Source organism: Diaphorina citri, unplaced genomic scaffold (genome assembly GCF_000475195.1).
Source record: "Diaphorina citri unplaced genomic scaffold, Diaci psyllid genome assembly version 1.1 scaffold2911, whole genome shotgun sequence".
Taxonomy (NCBI): domain Eukaryota; kingdom Metazoa; phylum Arthropoda; class Insecta; order Hemiptera; family Psyllidae; genus Diaphorina; species Diaphorina citri.
The window spans coordinates 8,424-12,328 of record NW_007380324.1 but is presented as its reverse complement, the minus strand read 5'-3'; positions in this window follow the sequence as shown (position 1 = coordinate 12,328).

Below are 3,905 nucleotides of genomic sequence, written 5' to 3'. Positions count from 1 at the left end.
GATTTCGCGATTATGTTCGCGGATTTGGCGATTATGTTCGCGGATTTGGCAATTTTGTTCGCGGATTTCGCGATTATGGTCGCGGATGGCGATTTTGTTCGCGGATTTTGCGATTATGTTCGCGGATTTGGCAATTATGTTCGCGGATTCGCGTCCCGAATCGACGGATTATGTTCGCGGATTTGGCAATTATGTTCGCGGATTCGCGTCCCGAATCGACATTTTGGATATTTGGCAAGCCTACGTATAACCTCCATGGTCGAGTTTGTAATGTGGATGCAATTAGTAATGTTGTGATATCCGCAAAAGTTGTTAAAAAAGCTCTGGTTTACTACAAAGAATTTGAGATTCGATTTGATTTTTTTTAATCCCATAATTATTACAGTACCTACAGTATGCAGATCTGATGGTGGTCTTAGAATCCAGCTAAAAAAAAATCAGGGGAGGAATTGAGAAAATCCGTAGAGAAAAAGAAAAGCTATGTTGCGCCCCACAAATTTCATGTAGAATCCAACACTGGTTCAAGTGTTTGTGACCAAAGCTGACTGTGACACAATGTCGGTGGTTAAATCCATGCCAGATCCATTCCTTGGATTTTAATTGAATTTCCAATTTAACCTTGATGTGTTTACTATTTCATTTAACATTGATTTCATTAGTAGACAGCTGGAGATGTGACATTTCTGATGAAATTGTCACTGAACGATGCGACGTTCTAGGTGTCTTCATTATTGAGACCTTTACAGTAATAATTGCCGACTGTGAATTATTCACAGTCGGCAAGAATTCACAGAATTATTCACACAGTCGGCAATTTACAAAGAATGTGTCATGTAGGTAAGTAAATGGTGAGACGTATAGACTGTATAGAGACTTACCTTCAGTCATTAAGAATCTCTTCTTTACCTGCAGATGTATAAAATTGACGGCTTACCATCTTTATTGACGAGAACAAGGTTTGAGAAAAGAATTCTCTAGACAGATAGATAGAGAGAGAGGGGAGAGAGAGAGAGAAAGAGAGAGAGAAAAAAAAACATGTCTAACACAACAATAAAGTCAATCTAACACTGGACATTGTCCACTGTAGAACTGGACATTTTGAGGTAATTGCATCTTGCATTACGGCATTACCTAATCCTTTGCTGCATTATCTAATAATATCTTGCCTGTATCAGGTAGGTAGGTACCTCTTTTAGGCACCTATCTCCGACCTACCTACCTAGTACCTACCTACTAATGAAAACTTTATTTCGGATGGACCTGAAAACATAATTGATGATACTATCAGAGTACGTATCTCCATCATTAGTAAACTTTGTGTAAATTCAGACGATAAACTTTTATTCCCTAAGGGAACCTTCAAAATAGTCCTTCACAACCTGTTACTTACCTTCATACATACCTATCTTACCTACTTTTGATATACCTAGTGAAAGCTCGTGTAGATACTGGCTATGATGAAATAAATCTGTAGCCATTAAATTAGCGATCGCGGGATCGATTCCCACCCAGGACGAACTTTTATCCTAAACAAATTTAATAAGGTTCGTTCTCGGAACGGCCCGTTGTAAATTACCTAATATACTGATATTAAATCATGTAGGTACCTTCCAAGCTAAATTTTGATTATTACATTATCCTTATGAAATACCTTCCAAGCTGATATTTAATTATTTATCTTTTTTTTTTTTTCTTCTTCTTCATTACCCTTCAAAATTACGTTCCAAGCTAATATTACCCTCATAACGAGATTACCATGTATCAATTAGCGAGTTTAGAGTTAACAGAGAGGGGCGAGTGTGATTTCTCATTCATGAAGCTGGTGTTGATGTGGGATCAGGTGTAAGGCTGCTGTGTCTGGTGAAATATAACGCCCCATCCCCTAAATCCCTTTATTTTGTAAACGACAAATGTGTAACTATACGTATATTTAGGTATATTGTGTATACAGAGTTATACAAGTACCTACATATTGTATGAGGTAGGTACCTATATGAGAGGCACCAACATAATTCGTAAAAGTTTTCAAAGTTTTGTGATTTTCTCGTTATTTTCCAAGCTTGGAGCTGATATGTTTTTCTTCTGTCGGTGGGGTGTTACACCCCATTTCGGTGAGGTGTACCTGTACATAGCCTCGTAAAAGTAGAAACATTACCCCGGATTATGACTCTCCAACTTTCCGTTACATGATACCTAGCATCGAAAAAAATGAGATATATTAGGTAGATCCTATATAAAAATTATATAAAATGTAAAAAAAAAAAATTAAATTCCTCTCTCTCCCCCAGGTTATACGGCCATCTAGTAGCGACCTATGAGAGTGCCGGCCTCCGGAGGTTCCTATTGGGCCGCGTGGACAACATTAGGGCCAATTGTTAAAAATTTAGACCGAATAAAAATGCGTTTTTATTTTTTGTTTTATTTACAAGATAAAATAGAGGTAAGTTAGGACGGACATTTCACAATCGAATAAGTAGGTACCTGAGCAAAGGTGATTGTCTTCCTAATCTAAATTTAACCGTAAATCCCTTATGAAGATGTACGGTTTCTATGCTATCATCGTAGAGTAGGGGTTTGATAGAGGTAACTCTAACTGCCAAAGTATTATCGTCCCGAAATCGAAGAGAGAAGGAAAACAAGATAGGAGGAAGTCAGGCGCTCCGAGAATGAACGTTATCTATTCAGGATAAAATTCGCCCCGGGCGGGAATCGAACCTGCGGCCTAGCGCTTACAAGGCAGACGCGCTACCAACCAAGCTAACTAGTCTGTTCTAAGTGTTCTATGCTATCTATATTAGGCAGTTTTATGGTTATTTGTAGAAGTCGTATTTTTAGTTAATGGGGAACTGTTGGAATCATGTAACTTAGGGCCAATACGATGGAGGCCTTGGAGTTTGCGGCCGCTATGAATGGGGCCGATGGGGCCAGCAGGAAGGTTACTTTTGATCTGGCCGATGTAAGTAGCACGCGGGATATTGTGGTCCTTCGGGCCGGATTGAATAATATATACTTTGGTAGTACAAGGGAATTTTGGTCGTTCGCGCCGGATTGAATAAAGGTGCTTTTAATATTTCCTCTGGTAATACAAGAAAATGTTTGTCCTTTGGGCCGGATTGAATATGGGTGCTTTTAATATTTCCTCCAATAATAGGTACGAGAGAATTTTGGTCCTTTGGGTCGGATGGAAAATGGTTGTTTTAATAATTTAATCTATCCTTCGGTAATACGAGAGAATTTTGGCCCTTCGGGCCAGATCTACCATGGGTGCTTTCAATCTGTCCTCCGATAATACGAGGGATTTTTGGTCCTTCGGGCCGGATTGACATTGATTGTTTTCTAATACCTATGTAAGTATGTAGGTAGTAGGTACCTAGTCAACATTCATTTGAACTTGGAGTCGTTTAGTTATGGGTTGAAGATTAATTTTGTATGAACGCCGTATTATTACTTGATTATGCAATGTGCGAATAATGTTATCTTATCGATGTACGTTTTTCCGTCAAAATATCAAAAACAAATTTTCATGACATTTAGGTACCTACCTAGCTATTGGTTTTCTTTTCACCTACCGAGTTAGGTATTAATCAATTGTATTTGTTTTTTTTTTTTTTTTTTTTTTTTTTTTTTTTTTACCAAATTTAGTTCTCCAGCTCTTTACTGAGATATTGGGGTGTGCTTAGTCTCGAGAGAACAAATGAGTAGCAGTGTGTCTGTATATCCATAGGTAGATGTCATGTGACTGAAGTTAGTGGCAGCATTACAAGAGACAAAAAGCATTTTAATAGAACAAATTAAAGTAGACATGCTGTGATATCCATTTTAAAATTATTGCCATTTACCTTGTAATACAGGTAATACTTACCCGTAAAATCTACTACATAAGAGCAAACGGTAGTGTGAAATCA